This window comes from Oncorhynchus gorbuscha, linkage group LG21 (assembly GCF_021184085.1).
Source record: "Oncorhynchus gorbuscha isolate QuinsamMale2020 ecotype Even-year linkage group LG21, OgorEven_v1.0, whole genome shotgun sequence".
Taxonomy (NCBI): domain Eukaryota; kingdom Metazoa; phylum Chordata; class Actinopteri; order Salmoniformes; family Salmonidae; genus Oncorhynchus; species Oncorhynchus gorbuscha.
In genome coordinates, this window is record NC_060193.1 from 13,605,084 (window position 1) to 13,624,504 (window position 19,421).

Genomic DNA, 19,421 nt, shown 5'->3' on the forward strand with positions numbered 1-19,421 from the left:
CTACGACAACCGCAGCTCCTACAACCGCAGCTCCTACTACGACAACCGCAGCTTCTACTACGACAACAGCAGCGCCTACTACGACAACCGCAGGTCCTACTACGACAACCGCAGATCCTACTACGACAACCACAGCTCCTACAACTGCAGCTCTTACTACGACAACCGCACCTCTTACTACGACAACCGCAGCTCTTACTTCGACAACCGCAGCTCTTACTTCGACAACCGAAACTCCTACAACCGCAGCACCTACTACGACAACAACAGCTCTTACTACGACAACCGAAGCTTCTACTACAACAACCGCAGCTCCTACTACGACAACCGCAGCTCCTATTACGACAACCGCAGCTCCTACTACGACAACAGCAGCTCCTACTACGACAACCGTAGCTCCTACTAAGACAACCGAATCTCCTACTACGACAACCACAGCTCCTACTATGACATCCGCAGCTCTTACTACGACAACCGAAGCTCCTACTAGCAACCGCAGCTCCTACTACGACAACCGCAGCTCCTATTACGACAACCGCAGCTCCTATTACGACAACAGCAGCTCCTACTACGACAACAGCAGCTCTTACTACGACAACTGCAGCTCCTACTACGACAACCGCAGCTCCTACTACGACAACCGAAGCTCCTACAACCGCAGCTCCTACTACGACAACCGTAGCTCCTACTACGACAACAGCAGCTCCTACTACGACAACCGCAGCTCCTACTACGACAACCGAAGCTCCTACAACCGCAGCTCCTACTACGACAACCGCAGCTCCTACTACGACAACCGCAGCTCCTACTACAACAACCGCAGCTCCTACTACGATAACCGCAGCTCCTACTACGACAACAGCAGCTCCTACTACGACAACCGCAGCTCTTACTACAACAACCGAAGCTCCTACAACCGCAGCTCCTACTACAACAACCGCAGCTCCTACTACGACAACCGAAGCTCTTACAACCGCAGCTCCTACTATGACATCCGCAGCTCCTTCTACGACAACCGCAATTCCTACAAGAGCCATAACTGCTGCTTCTAATATGACAACAACCATTCATAACACAACTAAGACAGATCTTACTACGGCAAAATCACTTCTAAGTACGACAACTAGTGTTCCTACAGCAACAACCGCAGCTCCAGCTATGACAACCACAGCTCCTACTACGGTAACCACAGCTCCTACTACGGCAACCACAGCTCCTACTACGGCAACCACGGCTCCTAATAGAACAACCACAGCTCCTAATACAACATCCACAGCTCCTAATACAGCAACTACAGCTCCTAATACAACAACTACAGCTCCTAATACAACAACTACAGCTCCTAATACAACAACTACAGATCCTACTACAACAACAATACATTCAGTTAATTTCACAATGGTAGTTCTAACTAAAACAACTGCAACTCCCGCTACAACATCCTCTACTGAGCTATCAAAAACTACACAAATGAGCACTACAACTCCACCTGCCGGACAGTCAACCACGAATAGTGGGCTTAGTAAGTGTGATTTACTTTACTTAATATCTAATGAAATTGGTAATAGTGGTCAACCTTGTCAAATCTCCTTATTTTCATGTATTACGGTACCTGCTTGTCTGTCTGTCTTACTGTCAGTCTGTTTGTTTTGTTTCATGTTTGTTTTTATCATTTCTCATTGTGTCTCCACAGGATATAAGTTAATACTGAGGTTGAAATTGGACATGACGAGATACCTAACCGAATCTGAGATCTTGAAGCAGGTGAGAGTCGCTCTCAAACACTTCATTTTATAATGAATTCATTTAATCTCCAAAAATGATTATAGAATGAGGAAAAACCTCACTCAATGGGATTTAAGTGTAAATTTGCTTTATCAAATGAGGATATTGAATAACGATGGAAAGTGAAGTGAATGAAGGGAAGGAGCGTGAAGAGGATAGGAATGTAGCGTTAACTCGTTTACTAAATGATGTAACCCCTTTGTTTGTTCCAGCTTGAAGCAGAACTGATCAGACGAGGGCTGCCAGAGACCTTTACACTGCGATTGAGAATCATTCAGAGCTAGTTGACCGGGGGAAGAGGAGGACGACACTGGAGATAAAACACAGACAGATTATAATGCAAACCTGATCACAAAGATAGCTTACACACATACCTTACAATAGATTGTCCTCAATACTACATTATTACCACATGACCTACGGTAACTAGACCTAATGTATTAGGCAACTAAATTTCTACAGTGCATTCAGAAAGTTCACACCCCTTGATGTTTCCCACATTTTGTTGTGTTACAAAGTGGGATTAAAATGTATTTAAATGTATTTTTTTGTCAACGATCTACACTAAATATAGTTGAAGAAAAATTATAATATTGTAAAAAATGTATACATGAACAATAAAACACGAATATATCTTGATTAGCTAAGTTTTCACCTTTCACCTTTGACAGTGATTACAGATGTGAGTCTTTCTAGATACAGTGGGGAGAACAAGTATTTGATACACGGCCGATATTGCAGGCTTTCCTACTTACAAAGCATGTAGAGGTCTTTCATTTTTATCATAGGTAAGTACACTTCAACTGTGAGAGACGGAATCTAAAACAAAAATCCAGAAAATCACATTGAATGATTTTTAAGTAAATAATTTGCATTTTATTGCATGACATAAGTATTTGATACATCAGAAAAGCAGAACTTAATATTTGGTACAGAAACCTTTGTTTGCAATTACAGAGATCATACTTTTCCTGAGGTCTATCTGCAGTCTCAGACAAGTTCTGTATCACCAGGTTTACAAAGTGGGAGCCATTGTCGCTGGTTACTTTAGATCGTAACCCCCACCTTGGGATGATCTCCCTAAGGAGATTCTTGGCTACTGCCATAGCAGTGGAATGTCGACATGGGAATGCCTCTACCCACTTGGAGAAGGCATCCACTATCACCAGACAATATTTGTAACCTTGACAAGGAGAGAGTTCAATCAAATCCATCATTATGTGTTCAAATGGTCCTTCAGGGGTCGGATGAGCCGACAGTGGTATGGGAATCCCTCTTCCCATGTTGTTAGTCATACAAATCACACATTTTGCACAACATTGTTCAGCAAACACAGAAAATCCAGGTGCAAACTAAAATGTATTTACAAAATCAACAACTCCCCCCTTTGACACATGATCCCTTCCATGTGACAACATAGCTAAGTAGGGGAAACAGCCAGAGTTTCTGCACCTGGTCATATGTACATCGTCGTTTCCACTTCCTCAACTCAACAGGACCTACAGAGGATTGCAAGTCAGAGATATCAGTGGGAGAGAAGAGGTTATGATCAGGAAGTAAAACCATCTGTAACACAGGGGCCTCCAAGGAGACAGCTGCTGCCTTAGCTGCCAAGTCAGCCATAGCATTACCTTTGGAGACAGGGTCGGAAGAGTTAGTATGAGCAAGGCACTTACAAACAGCAATTTCAGAAGGGAGCAAAATAGCTTTTAGCAAGTTATCAACAAGTTTTGAATGAGAGATCGTCTTACCAGAGGAGGTCAGGAAGCTGTGCTGTTTCCACAGAGTACCAAAATCATGTAGCAGACTGGCCTTTAGCTAATATGCCAGCTCTAGTGAGAGCAAAGAGTTCTGCTGCTTGAGCAGAAAGGTGGGAGGGTCATTTAGCACTTTCCAGTGTGGTTGAGGCAGTAGTAACCGTAGTAACCGCATACGCAACCAATGGTTCTCCTTTCTCAGAACTCTGAGCAGAGCCATCTACAAACAGTTCCAAATGTGCATTTTGCAAAGGGACATCAGTTAAATCCGACCTTGGTTTAGAGACAAGCTCCACCAGTTCAGCACAGTCGTGCGGCTCTCCATCATCCTCGGTGGGCAACAAAGTAGCAGGATTTAACACAGTGAACCTCTTCAGGGTCACATGACACATTGTCAGAAGAACATTCTGATAATGGAGCAGTCGAGCTGGTGTTAGATGGGCCGTCTTTGCCTGTGAAATAAGAGCATGTACAGCATGAGGAACGTGTACAGTGAGTTCACGGCATGGCAACAATGTCTGCACAAGCCAACACAGCTTCAGTAGCAGCAGCCACAGCTCTCAAACAACAAACCAGACCTCTGGCCACACTGTCCAGCTGTTTGGAATAATACCCAACTGGGCGCTGCTTTCCTCCATGTTCCTGTGTTAAAACAGATGACATAAAACCATTTTTCTCACAAACAAAGAGGTTAAAAGTTTTAGAATGGTCAGGGAGCCCCAAACAGGGAGAAGTAGTCATGAGTTGTTTCAGTCTGGTCAGAGCAGTCAGACCCTCTGGTGTCCACTTAATTTTGTCATTCATAGCTATTTTGTGGCCATAAATAAGGTCAGCAAGCGGCTGCACCACCTCAGCATAGTCAGGTAACCACGCCCTACAATACCCTGCCATACCAGTCACTGGCATCATGTGTCGTTGAGTAACCGGCTGTGGGACAGAGAGAATCGCCTGTATCCTCTCTTTACCCAGCTGCCTGCCATTGGGAGAGATGTCATGACCCAAATACCTCACTGTCTGTGAAACCAACTGTAACATCTTCATTGAAACTTTGTGGCCATTCTCAGCGAGAAATATCAACAGAGCCCGAGTGTCAGTTTCACAAGTTTCCACTGAGCTGGAGCACAACAACAAATCATCCACATGCTGAATCAGAGTGCTGCCCCCAGGGGGTATAAAACACTCCAGATTTTGTGCTAAAGCCGCTGAAAAGAATTGAGATTCTGGTGCCACTGGAATACTGAAAAATGCATTTGTCAAATCAATCACAGAGAACCACTCTGCTGTGGGTGGTACCGCCCCCAACAGTGTAGTAACATTAGGAACCACCGGGGCACGGGCAAAAACTGTATCGTTCACAGGCCTTAAGTCCTGGACAAATCTCCAATCACCTGAAGGTTTTCTAACAGGCAAGATAGGGGTGTTACAGGGTGATTCTGGACAGGGAATTAAAGCACCAACAAGGATGCATGAACAGAAGTAATACCTGCTATTGCCTCCCTACTGAGTGGATACAGTGCCCTAGATGGGCGCCTGGTATCTTTAGGAGTGACTACCATTGGCTCAGCTCCCTTTATTCTCCCAAAATCATACTTGTCCCTTGCCCATAGGCATTCAGGGACCCCTCTCAGGAGGGGTGGGTCTTCACTCAACAACATGACATTGGTAGAAAAAGAAACCTGATCAACACCATGCACACCCCTCTCAGTTGGTGTTCCACAACTGAGTGGGTAACAACTTGTCAGTGTGCTGGGTGAATAAGTTGACCCATCAGGGTGCATCTCCCAGTCTGTAGCATCAACCAAGCATTTCATCCAAATTCCAGTATCCACCCATTCTACTCTGTCTGATTTTGCCAGGGACACATGTGGTGCGCTATCCTCAAACAGGTAGAGCTGTTTCTGTGCAGGGGTTAGATTAACCCCTAACGCACAGAAATCACTGCTACAGTATAAACCCTCACACTGCACTGACCCATTCTGTAATGTATCACACAGCCATTGTTTCTCAAAATGGAGATCTCTTGTCAATGGTGAAAAATGGGAGGTGCATTGTAAGCCTGCTTCAGACATGAAACTGCCCTCGTGGCCCCAATGGGTTTTGGCCATTGTGAAAACACGAGCAATATTGGGCACCTCGTCATCAACATCCCATGCATAATACCAGTCACAACACTCAGACATTAACATCAATTGCTCCACCACTTCCTCCTCTTCCTCATGAATAAAAGTTAAACCGGTTCGGCCACATGTTATGTTGATGCCTAGTTTACACAGGAGGTCCCTGCCCATCAGATTGTCAGGACAGTGATCAGAGTAGAGAAAATGATGTTGACACTTGTCCTCACAAAAGGAGACAGGCAGAGGCATGCTTACCTGCTCTTTGAGTGGGAGGCCTGAAGCCCCTACAGTTTTGACTATTTCATTAGACATGGGAGGTTTTATCATAGCCTTGCAGTTAATGACAGACATAGCAGCCCCAGTATCAACAAGAAATATTAATGACTCACCATTGACGCAAGCCTCCACTGTTGGCTCTACTCTCGGAAGGGTGTGACACTTTAAAAACAAATGCTCTTGTTGCTCTGAGGATTTTAGCACAACTGTCCCTGTCTTCTCATCATCTCAATAATCATTCTCCTGTTCCTGTCCTGGATTGTACAGGGGCGTCTGTGCCGACGGCCCCGTCTGCCAGGCTCCAGGTTGTCCTCTGCCTGGAGGGACTCCTTGTGGTCCCCACTGTTGCTGTTGCTGGACCCCGTGTGGTGGCCCGATCTGCCATTGGTTGGGAGGTGGCTGCCACGGCTGTTGTTGGAATGGGGCTGTCCATGCATGTGCTCCTTTTCCTCCTCCTCTTGCCCCCTCCTCTCGGGCCCCTCTTCTCGGTCCGCTCCTGCCTTTGTTCCTCTGTGGATTCGTTGGCTCGGAGCAGTCAGCAGAAAAATGACCCGGCTTCCCACAGTTGTAGCACCTGCGCACTCCACCTCCTTGTCTTGTCCCTGCTGGGGCTGCTCCCTGGTAAAACGTCATCGGTGCAGCCTGTAGTTTCTGTGTCTTTACTTTTTCTTCCTTTATTTTTTCTTCCTTCTGAGCACTTTGTTGTCTCTTAGCATGCTTGCAGTGCTGTACCACCGTTGCTAATGGCTCCTAACGGATGCAGGTAATCCTCACAGCTTTCTCCAGGCCCGGTGTCAGACCCCTCACCAGGGCGTCTTTCAGCAGATCCCCATATGCATGTTCGTTTGGTCTGATACCACTGTGTAGCCTGAAACAGGTCTCAAGTCTCTTTCTGAAAGCCTCCAGGCCCTCCTCTTTCTTCATAGTGCATTCTCTGATAGCAGTCCAGTCGGTCTTAGTTGGATACATCTCCACAATCCTGGCCAGCAGCTCCGTTATCTGGTCCTGATATGCGCCATTCTCGGCCCACAGGTAGTTGCAATCAAACTGTCCCTGTACATCCGCCCAACTGAGTCCCAGTTTATTTTTTACAGATATGGGCTATCTCAGCAGCAGATGGTTTGTACTGACCCACCAATACCCTCATCTCTGCTGAATATTTCACAGCGTCCTTACTTGGCTCTGGTAGGTCCTCTACAATGTCTTTGATTTCATCATGTCTCCACGTCCTCTGGACGTACACAATGGGGTTCCATGCTGCGGCAGCAGCAGCATTAGCATCATCAGGTCGAGGCTGAGGGTTGGGACAGGCCATCAGAGGGTATTGATGATACATGTCTGATGCTGGGTCGTGTGGGAAGGGGGTAGAGACACGCCTCTCCGTCCTGGCCCGTAGACAGTCCTTCAACGGGGGAGTCAGCTGGGGTGCCCCTTTGTCCTCACTTTCCTCCTTGGAGCTGAGTGGAGGAGCCTCGAGAAAAGGATTGTTGATTTGTTTACCCTTCTGGCGTGCTCCCCCCACTGCGCCTCCAGCGAGCCTCCAGAGAGACTGGCCGGAGTCAGGACTTCAGCCAGGCTCCGTGCCAGACGATCAATCACCGTGGTGTTGGGAGAGACAGGGGGTGGGGCTGCAGGTTGTAGTGGTCTTGCATCCAGCGAATCAGCAGGAGGCGGCTGAGGAGGAGGGAGGTCCGGGAACACTGGGTAGAGAGTTTGAAGAGTACAGTAAGGGAGGGAGACAGTCTCTGTCATCATCATCCTTCCTATTCCTTCTCACTGTTTCATCTTTCCCCTTCTTTTATCCTTCCTCAGTCTGAACTATCATATTCTGAGAGGGTTTTCCCCGAAATGTGTCCTGTCTTTTCTTCCATTTGTCAGCTTCCCTTTCCCATTTGCTGAATTTCACCCAGTCAATTTGATCCTTTTTTCCTAGTTTACCTTCCTTCTCTACCAATCTCTGTCTTATCTCATCTAACAGCGTCACACTTAGTGTCCCTGTCAAAGGAAAACCACTATGCCATAGAAGTACCTGTTCCAGAACATCCCTACACCATTTATCTACCATAACCTTCAAGGCTCCAGTAGGAGGGTCCGGAATGCCTGGTTCTTTGCACTCGCACGTGCCCATGGCTCCTTAGTCAAACACACACACACAAACACAAAATCTCTCACACACACACACACACACACACACACACACACACACACACACACACACACACACACACACACACACACACACACACACACACACACACACACACACACACACACACACACACACACACACACACACACACACACACACACACACAGGGAGAGAAAAACCGTTATAACAGGAATTCCTTAAGTACTCACACAGAATTTTAATGATCACCCACACAGGATTGGTCAGATGCTCACACAGAACTGGCCCGATGTCCACACAGAACATCAGAACATAAAAAGGTTACCCACACAGAGTCAACCTACCGCGCCTACACAGAACGCTCCTACAAAACAAAATACTCACACAGAGTAACCCAGGGCATACCTAGCTAGCACATTTAAAATAATTGGAATTCACCACCTCTGAGGGTCACTTAGACAGTCACACAGACACCTTCAGAATGAAGTCCTTCTTCCAATAGGGCTTCACCAAGTACCGTGTTTCACACAGAACACACAGTCACCTTGGCCCCTCACCCCCACAGACCGCACCAATCCCCACTGTGATCAATTCAGTGTCAGGACGGCTCTAAATCCTATCCAACTCAACTTCAAGTGTGGTTTGCTCACCTCACCTGTTTTTATTTGATTTTTTACTATATTTGGGATGTGGTATCCACTCGGCTCGCTGCCTCTCCGATCTCAGGTTGGTCCATCTTCTCAGTTCCCGAAGTGTGGTCTCCCTGAGATCCTGAGTTTTAGGGATCCCTTGTGCACGATTACCTAGGTCGTCGGGAGCGGTCACCGAGTGAAGATTCACATCCCATCCCCGTCGCCAAATGTCATGGAAATTTCCTTAATTACCAAATGATGAGAGAGCAAATCACACACCAGTCATAGTTATGCTTAATAACCTTTTGTGACTAGGGGGCAGTATTTTCATCTTTGGAAAAATAATGTTCCCGTAGTAAACGGGATATTCTGTCAGGACAAGATGCTAGAATATGCATATAATTGACAGCTTAGGATAGAAAACACTCTAAAGTTTCCAAAACTGTAAAAATATTGTCTGTGAGTATAACAGAACTGAGCGAAAGCCTGAGAAAAATCCAATCCGGAGGTGACTCATCTTTTGAAAGCTCTGCGTTCCAATGCGTCCCATTTGAGCAGTGAATGGGCTATCAACCAGATTACTCTTTCTCCATATTCCCCAAGGTGTCTACAGCATTGTGATGTATTTTTACGTATTTATGTTGAAGAATACCCGTAAGCTGCTACATTGCGCAACTGGTCACCTGATAACTCCCAGAGTGATTCTCGCGTAAAATACGGAGGTAGCCATTATTCCAATCGGTCCTACTGAAAAACCAATTGTCCCGGTGGATATATTATCGAATGGATATTTGAAAAACACCTTGAGGATTGATTATAAACAACGTTTGCCATGTTTCTGTCGATATTATGGAGCTCATTTGGAATATTTTTCGCCGTTTTCGTGACTGCAATTTCTGGGCAATTTCTCAGCCAAACGTGAAGAACAAACGGAGCTATTTCGCCTACAAAAATAATATTTTTGGAAAAAATGAACATTGGCTATCTAACTGGGAGTCTCGTGATTGAAAATATCCGAAGCTTATCAAAGGTAAACAATTTAATTTCATTGCTTTTCCGATTTCCGTGACCAAGTTACCTGCTGCTAGCTGGACAAAATGCTATGCTAGGCTATCGATAAACTTACACAAATGCTTGTCTAGCTTCGGCTGTAAAGCATATTTAGAAAATCTAAGATGACAGGGTGATTAACAAAATGTCAAACTGTGTCTCAATATATTTCACTTGTGATTTTCATGAATAGGAATCATTTCTAGGAATATTTATGTCCGTTGCGTTATGCTAATTAGTGTCAGTCGATGATTACGCTCCCGCACGCGGGATGGGGAGTCACCAGAGGTTAATCTTCACCTTTAATAATAATTAAGCTTTTGCAATAGCATTTTGACTTTCAACATTTCAGTATCTCTAATGAAACGTTGAGAGTTGTCAACATTTCGCAACTGAGATCTTTTATAGCAAAGATCCACCCCCCTAGTCGACATGACATCTTAGGTCCCAAGATGGCATAGCAGTCGAACGTCTTGTCGTATCGTGTCCCTTGTATATATCGTTTTTTATATTTTAAAACATATTTTCTTCGCATATCTTTTAAAACATTTTGTTAAACCTCAACTTCTAAATACTCTCCTGAAACACGCCTCACCCAATGTAGCTATTTTCTTCTAAAGTACTTATATCTACTTTGCATCCGAAATCCCTCAACTGAAGCTAGCCAGCTAACTACCAGCTAGCTACCAGCTATCAGTCAGCAAACCATTGCTAGCGGTCTTCAGCTATCCGGTCATCAGCTAACCTTTAGCTCGGAAAGCTCTCGCCAGTTCGAACAACGCGACTCTAACCAGAGCATAACGGACCTATTATTTTTTATCCCCGGATTCCCACCGGATTCCCACCGCAAACGGAACATTTTCAGCTGGATTCTTCACAGCTAGCTATCTAGCTAACCGTAACCCCGGATGATTACTCCTGGCTAGCGTTTCCACCCACTTAGCTTGAAGCTAGCCCGACCAGAGCTCCTGTGCTACCACCGAAGCATACTCCTGGGCTACAATATTCGGACCCTCGACCGGTCTATCGATGTCACCGCATGAAGAGGAATAAACAGACTCACCCCATCGCAATGTCCTTGCTTGCTTGCTAATTCGGCCTGCTAACTGCTACCTTGTTTAGCCCTGGCCTACTAACTGTTAGCTTGTTAGCACAGGCCTGCTAACCGTCTGAATCGCCGCGTCCCGAACACTCACTGGACCCATATTTACTTTCTCTTTTCGATTTTTATCTGTTTATACCTTCCGGTAACCTGCCTCACTCAATGTGATACGGAATCGCTATTATTTTTAAATTTTAGAACACACTCAAGAACCTCCAGAGTCTAACCAGCTAACTAGCTACAAGCTATTTAGTCATTGTTAGCCACTGCTAACTGTTTTTAACCTGGATAACACTCGCCAGTCCAGCTTCCCTGCCCCATCCACCGCTGCCCCCCTGTACACTGATCACTTGGCTACATAGCTGATGTGTGCTAGACTGTCCATTAATCACGGTATTCCATTCTGCTTGTTTATGTTTTATCTGTCGGCCCCAGCCGCACTCAGGCTCTGTGTGTAGTTAATCTGACCCCCCCTGCCTAGCCTACGCCATTTTACCTGCTGTTGTTGTGCTATCTGATTAGCTGTTGTTGTCTCACCTACTGTTTTAGCTACTGTTTTAGCTAGCTCTCCCAATTCAACACCTGTGATTACTGTATGTCTCTCTCAAATGTCAATATGCCTTGTATACTGTTGTTCAGGTTAATTATCATTGTTTTAGTTTACAATGGAGCCCCTAGATCCACTCTTCATACCCCTGATACCTCCTTTGTCCCACCTCCCACACATGCGGTGACCTCACCCATTACAACCAGCATGTCCAGAGATACACCTCTCTCATCATCACCCAGTGCCTGGGCTTACCTCCGCTGTACCCGCACCCCACCATACCCCTGTCTGCGCATTATGCCCTGAATATATTCTACCATGCCCAGAAATCTGCTCCTTTCATTCTCTGTCCCCAACGCTCTAGGCGACCAGTTTTGATAGCCTTTTGCCGCACCCTCATACTACTCCTCCTCTGTTCCGCGGGTGATGTGGAGGTAAACCCAGGCCCTGCATGTCCCCAGGCACCCTCATTTGTTGACTTCTGTGATCGAAAAAGCCTTGGTTTCATGCATGTCAACATCAGAAGCCTCCTCCCTAAGTTTGTTTTACTCACTGCTTTAGCACACTCTGCTAACCCTGATGTCCTTGCCGTGTCTGAATCCTGGCTCGGGAAGGCCACCAAAAATTCTGAGATTTCCATACCCAACTATAACATCTTCCGTCAAGATAGAACTGCCAAAGGGGGAGGAGTTGCAGTCTACTGCAGAGATAGCCTGCAATGTAATGTCATACTTTCCAGGTCCATACCCAAACAGTTCGAACTACTAATCTTGAAAATTACTCTCTCCAGAAATAAGTCTCTCACTGTTGCCGCCTGCTTACCGACCCCCCTCAGCACCCAGCTGTGCCCTGGACACCATTTGTGAATTGATTGCCCCCCATCTAGCTTCAGAGTTTGTTCTGTTAGGTGACCTAAACTGGGATATGCTTAACACCCCGGCAGTCCTACAATCTAAGCTAGATGCCCTCAATCTCACACAAATCATCAAGGAACCCACCAGGTACAACCCTAAATCTGTAAACAAGGGCACCCTCATAGACGTCATCCTGACCAACTGGCCCTCCAAATACACCTCCGCTGTCTTCAACCAGGATCTCAGCGATCACTGCCTCATTGCCTGAATCCGCTACGGAGCCGCAGTCAAACGACCACCCCTCATCACTGTCAAACGCTCCCTAAACACTTCTGTGAGCAGGCCTTTCTAATCGACCTGGCCCGGGTATCCTGGAAGGACATTGACCTCATCCCGTCAGTTGAGGATGCCTGGTCATTCTTTAAAAGTAACTTCCTCACCATTTTAGATAAGCATGCTCCGTTCAAAAAATGCAGAACTAAGAACAGATATAGCCCTTGGTTCACTCCAGACCTGACTGCCCTCGACCAGCTCAAAAACATCCTGTGGCGGACTGCAATAGCATCAAACAGTCCCCGCGATATGCAACTGTTCAGGGAAGTCAGGAACCAATACACGCAGTCAGTCAGGAAAGCTAAGGCCAGCTTCTTCAGGCAGAAGTTTGCATCCTGTAGCTCCAACTCCAAAAAGTTCTGGGACACTGTAAAGTCCATGGAGAACAAGAGCACCTCCTCCCAGCTGCCCACTGCACTGAGGCTAGGTAACACGGTCACCACCGATAAATCCATGATCATCAAAAACTTCAACAAGCATTTCTCAACGGCTGGCCATGCCTTCCGCCTGGCTACTCCAACCTCGGCCAACAGCTCCGCCCCCCGCAGCTACTCGCCCAAGCCTCTCCAGGTTCTCCTTTACCCAAATCCAGATAGCAGATGTTCTGAAAGAGCTGCAAAACCTGGACCCGTACAAATCAGCTGGGCTTGACAATCTGGACCCTCTATTTCTGAAACTATATGCCGCCATTGTCGCAACCCCTATTACCAGCCTGTTCAACCTTTCTTTCATATCGTCTGTGATCCCCAAGGACTGGAAAGCTGCCGCAGTCATCCCCCTTTTCAAGGGTGGAGACACCCTGGACCCAAACTGTTACAGACCTATATCCATCCGGCCCTGCCTATCTAAGGTCTTCGAAAGCCAAGTCAACAAACAGGTCACTGACCATCTCGAATCCCACCGTACCCTCTCTGCTGTGCAATCTGGTTTCCGAGCCGGTCACGGGTGCACCTCAGCCACGCTCAAGGTACTAAACGATATCATAAACGCCATCGATAAAAGACAGTGCTAGTACTGTGCAGCCGTCTTCATCGACCTTGCCAAGGCTTTCGACTCGGTCAATCACCATATTCTTATTGGCAGACACAGTAGCCTCGGTTTTTCGGATGACTGCCTTGCCTGGTTCACCAATTACTTTGCAGACAGAGTTCAGTGTGTCAAATCGGAGGGCATGCTGTCCGGTCCTCTGGAAGTCTCTTTGGGGGTGCCACAGGGTTCAATCCTCGGGCCGACTCTTTTTTCTGTATATATCAATGATGTTGCTCTTGCTGCGGGCGATTCTCAGTGGGCCCAAGGATTGCTCCGCCTTATCTCAGTTCACTGGTCACGATGGCAACACCCATCCGTAGCACGCGCTCCAGCAGGTGTATCTCACTGATCATCCCTAAAGCCAACACCTCATTTGGCCACCTTGTTCCAGTTCTCTGCTGCCTGTGACTGGAACGAATTGCAAAAATCGCTGAAGTTGGAGACTTTTATCTCCCTCACCAACTTCAAACATCTGCTATCTGAGCAGCTAACCGATCGCTGTACATAGTCTATCGGCAAATAGCGTCCACCCATTTGTACCTACCTCATCCCCATACTGTTTTTATTTATTTACTTTTCTGCTCTTTTGCACACCAATATCTCTACCTGTACATGACCATCTGATAATTTATCACTCCAGTGTTAATCTGCAAAATTGTAATTATTCGCCTACCTCATGCCTTTTGCACCAATGTATATAGACTCCCCTTTTTTTCTCTACTGTGTTATTGACTTGTTAATTGTTTACTCCATGTGTATCTCTGTGTTGTCTGCTCACACTGCTATGCTTTATCTTGGCCAGGTCGCAGTTGCAAATGAGAATTTGTTCTCAACTAGCCTACCTGGTTAAATAAAGGTGAATAAAAAAAAATAAAAAAAGACAAAACACAGATAATAGGAACTTTCACAAGGAAAGATTTTACTTGAGAGAGGGGTATCCCATCGCCAGACAGCATTGGCTATAAATTATCGTTCAGTTTGGTCTCCTAAACGAAGCTCACAAGCATATTATGAAAATAAAACATCTTATCTATGTTACCCAACTAATTCTGATTCATCCCAAACAATGCCAAGAGTGGGCAAAGCTGTCATCAAGGCAAAGGGTTGCTCCTTGGAAGAATCTCAAATATATATATTTGTTTAACACTTGTTTGGTTTCTACATGATTCCATATGTGTTATTTCATAGTTGCTATCTCTTCACTATTATTCTACAATGTAGGAAATTGTACAAATAAAGAAAAATCCTGGAATGAGTAGGTGTGTCCAAACTTTTGACTGGTGCTGTATATACACATACATATTGCATTCGAAATGTATTCAGAGCCCTTTACTTTTTCCCCATTTTATTACGTTACAGATTTATTCTAAAATGTATTAAAGAAATTACAATTATTATCAATTTCACAAAATACCCCATAAAGCAAAAACAACAGAAAATCTATCACTGTCCCAATACTTGAATATTCAATGAGCTCCAAAAGTATGTACATTTACAGAACATTAATTATGGTTATTACAAATTTAAGCAACTAAAAGCAGGTATATATTTAGTTGCTAATACATTAGGTACAGTTACCGTAGGTCATGGGGTAAGAATGTAATCTTGAGGATAATCTATTGTAAGGCATCTCTGTTGTGACTTTGGATATTCAAGATAATTTATTTAATAATTACTGGAATAATCATTTGATCAAATGTATTATAATTAACTTAGTTATCCTATCCAAACAAATCCAAATGAAATGTTTTATATAGAGATGCCTTTAATTAACTCTATCCGTAGTTATCTTAACTGTTGTACCAGTCCCATATCAACAATAGTATTGTAACCACCCTGGGTAGTGTAACGACCCTGGGTTTGTTAACGCGGAAATCTACTCTGCCGCACGAGCATGCTTTTGCGGCACAGTCGATAGCGCACCGGACTTCGGGCTCGAAGGTCGAGGGTTCGAGACCTGCTCCCTGCTGTTTCATTACAGTATTAAATCAACAGTCAGTGGCTATGTTCTCATTCTGAAAGTCATCTAACTCGGAAACTTCAAGGACCCAAACACTTGTAAAGGAAGGCTACAGATAATTCATTATTTTGGCTTTATTTACTTGACTAAATAAGTTGGAAAATTAGGTAGTTAACAGAGTAAGGCAAGGTAGCGTCTAATGGAATACTACATGGTTATTGAGGTAAGAATCGCCACAGGTAAACATACCTGAACTTCTGTACATGAACTCAGCAAATACAACTGTACAGTACCAGTCAAAAGTTTGGACATACCTACTCATTCCTGGGTTTTTCTTCATTTGTACTATTTTCTACATTTTATAATGTAAAAAGCGAAGACATCAAAACTATGAAAGAACATATGGAATCATGTATAAACAAAAAAAGTGTTAAACAAATCCAAATGTGTTTTATCTGTGAGATTCTTCAACGTAAACACCCTTTGCCTTGACAGCTTTGCATACTTTTGACTGAAACAGCGGTCCACCCTGTTTGAAACAGGATTGGGCCTTCCCCAAACTATTGCCACAAAGTTGGAAGCACGGAATTTTCTAGAATGTGCTGTAGTGTTAACATTTCTCTTCACTGGAACTAATGGACCTGACCTGAACCATGAAAAAAAGCCCAGACCATTATTCCTCCTCCACCAAACTTTACAGTTGGGCCTATGCATTTGGGCAGGTAGCGTTCTCCTGGCATCCGCCAAACCAAGACTTGTCTGTCAGATTGACAGTTGGTGAAGCGTGATTCATCATTCCAGAGAACGCATTTCCACTGCTCCATAGTCCAATGGCGGCGAGTTTTACAGCACTCAAGCCGAGTCTTGGCTTTGCGCATGGTGATCCTAGCCTTGTTTGCAGCTGCTCAGTCATGGAAACCCATTTCATGAAGCTCCCGACGAACAGTTTGTCTGCTGACGTTGCTTCCAGAGGCAGTTTGGAAATCGGTAGTGAGTGTTGCAACCAAGAGCAAACCATTTTTACAGGCTATGTGCTTCAGCAATCCTGTTCTGTGAGCTTGTGTGGTCTACAACTTCCTACCTCTGAGCCGTTGTTGCTCCTAGACGTTTCCACTTCACAATATCAGCACCTAGAGTTGACCAGGGAAGCTCTAGCAGGGCAGAAATTTGATGAACTGACTTGTTGGAAAGGTGGAATCCTATGACGGTGCCACGTTGAAAGTCACTGAGTTCTTCAGCAAGGACATTCTACTGCCAATGTTTGTTAAGGAGATAGCACACCGCCATGCAATCTTTTACACACCTGTCAGCAATGGGTGTGGCTGAAATAGCCGAATCCACTCATTTGAAGGGGTGTCCATATATACTGTGACAATTCTCTTCAGGTTTAGGAGAGTTTGTACACAAATGCAGTGGGAGACCTACACAAAATAACACCAGAGAGAGTTATATCAAACAGGATAGTGCTTTAATGTTTGTTTCTGGAGCACCCCAGGTCGCAGACTTGGTCGAGGATAGCAGGGTTCGGTACACAAATCGGGTTCTCGGTAGATCTGAGTCCAAAACTGCCAACAGGTAAGTCCAAACAGTCCAGGGGTCTCATTTATAAAACTGTGTGGAGGATTCAAGTTAAAAGGTGGCATATTGACAAAACACAGAAAGTGCTTACTCACAAAAATATTCTGATTGATAACACAGTGCGCACACATGTCCCATGCAGGTTTCCCTTTATGAATCAGAATCAACTGTAAATTTGGCACACATGAGCAAGCGTCTTGTCCCTGTCATGTTTGTCATTTATTATCTTGTCTTGTCCCTGTGCTTCCCATTCTATTCGTTTCCCTCTGCTGGTCTTATTTGGTTCTTTCCCTCCTTCTAGCCCTCTCTCTCCCCCTCCCTCTCTCACTCTCTCGCTCTCTCTTCTCTCTATCGTTCCGTTCCTGCTCCCAGCTGTTCCTATTCCCCTAATCATCATTTAGTCTTCCCACACCTGTTCCCGATCCTTTCCCCTGATTAGATTCCCTATTTATTCCTTTGTAATCCGTTCCTGTTCCGTCGGTTCCTTATATTGTATTCACCATGCTGTGATTGCGTTTCGCCCTGTCCTGTCGTGTTTTTTGCCGTGATTGTGTATCACCCTGTTCTGTCGTGTTTTGTGCCTTCATCAGACGCTGCGTGTGAGCAGGTGTCTCAGTCGACTACGGCCTGCCAACCCGAAAGGCGACCTGCAGTCTGTGGCCGCTTCTCCAGTTGTTTTCCCCTCTACAAATCTAGAGGATTTCAGTTATTCCGTTTTGAACATTAATAAACTCTGTTTCTGTTAAGTCGCGTTTGGGTCCTCTTTCACCTGCATGACAGAAGGAACCGACCAAGGAATGGACCCAGCGACTTCAGACGCTGTTTACACTGCCGTCAAGATCCAAGGAGCCATGCTCGGCAGACACGAGCAGGAATTGTCTGCTGCTCGCCATGCCGTGGAGAACCTGGCCGCTCAGGTTTCCGACCTCTCTGGACAGTTCCAGAGTCTACGTCTCGTGCCACCTGTTACTTCCTGGCCTGCCGAGCCTCCAGAACCTAGGGTTAATAACCCACCTTGCTACTCCGGGCAGCCCACTGAGTGCCGCCCTTTCTCACGCAGTGTGAGATTGTGTTCTCTCTCCAACCCAACACATACTCTAGAGAGAGAGCTCGAGTTGCTTACGTCATTTCACTCCTTACTGGCCGGGCTCGAGAATGGGGCACAGCTATCTGGGAGGCAAGGGCTGATTGCTCTAACAAATTCCAGAACTTTAAAGAGGAGATGATTCGGGTTTTTGACCGTTCAGTTTTTGGTGGGGAGGCTTCTAGGGCCCTGGCTTCCTTATGCCAAGGTGAACGGTCCATAACGGATTATTCCATTGAGTTTCGCACTCTTGCTGCCTCTAGTGAGTGGAACGAGCCGGCGCTGCTCGCTCGTTTTCTGGAGGGACTCCACGCAGTGGTTAAGGATGAGATTCTCTCCCGGGAGGTTCCTTCAGATGTGGACTCTTTGATTGCTCTCGCCATCCGCATAGAACGACGGGTAGATCTTCGTCACCGGGCTCGTGGAAGAGAGCTCGCATCAACGGTGTTTCCCTGCTCCGCATCGCAACCATCTCCCTCCTCTGGCTTTGAGACTGAGCCCATGCAGCTGGGAGGGATTCGCATCTCGACTAAGGAGAGGGAACGGAGGATCACCAACCGCCTGTGTTGCGGAGTTGCTGGACATTTTGTTAATTCATGTCCAGTAAGAGGCCAGAGCCCATCAGTAAGCGGAGGGCTACTGGTGAGCGCTACTACTCAGGTCCCTTCATCTAGATCTTGTACTACTATGTCGGTCCATCTACGCTGGACCGGTTCGGGTGCTACATGCAGTGCCTTGATTGACTCTGGGGCTGAGGGTTGTTTCATGGACGAAGCATGGGTTCGGAAACATAACATTCCTTTCAGACCGTTAGACAAGCCTACGCCCATGTTTGCCTTAGATGGTAGTCATCTTCCCAGTATCAAATTTGAGACACTACCTTTAACTCTCACAGTATCTGGTAACCACAGTGAGACTATTTCTTTTTTGATTTTCCGTTCACCGTTTACACCTGTTGTTTTGGGTCATCCCTGGCTAGTATGTCATAATCCTTCTATTAATTGGTCTAGTAATTCTATCCTATCCTGGAACGTTTCTTGTCATGTGAAGTGTTTAATGTCTGCCATCCCTCCCGTTTCTTCTCTCCCTACTTCTCAGGAGGAACCTGGCGATTTGACAGGAGTGCCGGAGGAATATCATGATCTGCGCACGGTCTTCAGTCGGTCCCGAGCCAACTCCCTTCCTCCTC

General features: G+C 45.8%; 1 long non-coding RNA gene across 1 annotated transcript; it reads left to right on the forward strand.

The window, feature by feature from the left end:
• The first annotated feature begins 717 nt into the window (after window positions 1-717).
• LOC124007653 lies at window positions 718-2,405 on the forward strand. The gene is made up of 3 exons (XR_006833984.1): window positions 718-1,522; window positions 1,694-1,764; window positions 1,998-2,405. It is a non-coding gene; the product is annotated as an uncharacterized LOC124007653 (long non-coding RNA).
• Window positions 2,406-19,421: the final 17,016 nt, after the last annotated feature.